The sequence below is a fragment of the Myotis davidii genome, unplaced genomic scaffold (assembly GCF_000327345.1).
Source record: "Myotis davidii unplaced genomic scaffold, ASM32734v1 scaffold72, whole genome shotgun sequence".
Taxonomy (NCBI): domain Eukaryota; kingdom Metazoa; phylum Chordata; class Mammalia; order Chiroptera; family Vespertilionidae; genus Myotis; species Myotis davidii.
In genome coordinates, this window is record NW_006284618.1 from 2,222,491 (window position 1) to 2,222,882 (window position 392).

General features: G+C 57.9%; 1 protein-coding gene across 1 annotated transcript in view; it reads right to left on the minus strand.

The window, feature by feature from the left end:
- The window catches only part of MTG1 (mitochondrial ribosome-associated GTPase 1), an 18,366-nt gene that overhangs the window by 9,081 nt on the left and 8,893 nt on the right, over window positions 1-392 (minus strand). The window lies entirely within an intron of this gene.

Below are 392 nucleotides of genomic sequence, written 5' to 3' on the forward strand. Positions count from 1 at the left end.
CGCGCGTCACTCGGGGCACACCCGCACAGCGTTCGGCAGGAGCCTGGCGTGGCGGGCACCGGGTCACTGTTTAGGGTGAATCTGAGCGACTCCGAGGGCTGGGGCAGGAAGGCCAGTGGCAACCAGGACACGGAGAAGAGCTGGGCGGGTCCCAGACGTCTCTTAGGGCCCCATTTTGACAAACACTAAGAAACTCCCGGAGGTTGAGGCAGAAGCCAAGAAATGACCACGTTTTAAGGTGCCGCAGTGAAAGCACTTGGGAAGTCCTCTCCTGCCCCTAGTTCCTCTGGTCCTCAACACAATATCCAGGAATATTGCTTCTTTTTAAGAACAGATGTGGAAACTGAGGCTTCAGAAGGGCCCTGCTGGGAGTCAGGGATCAGGTCACCCCC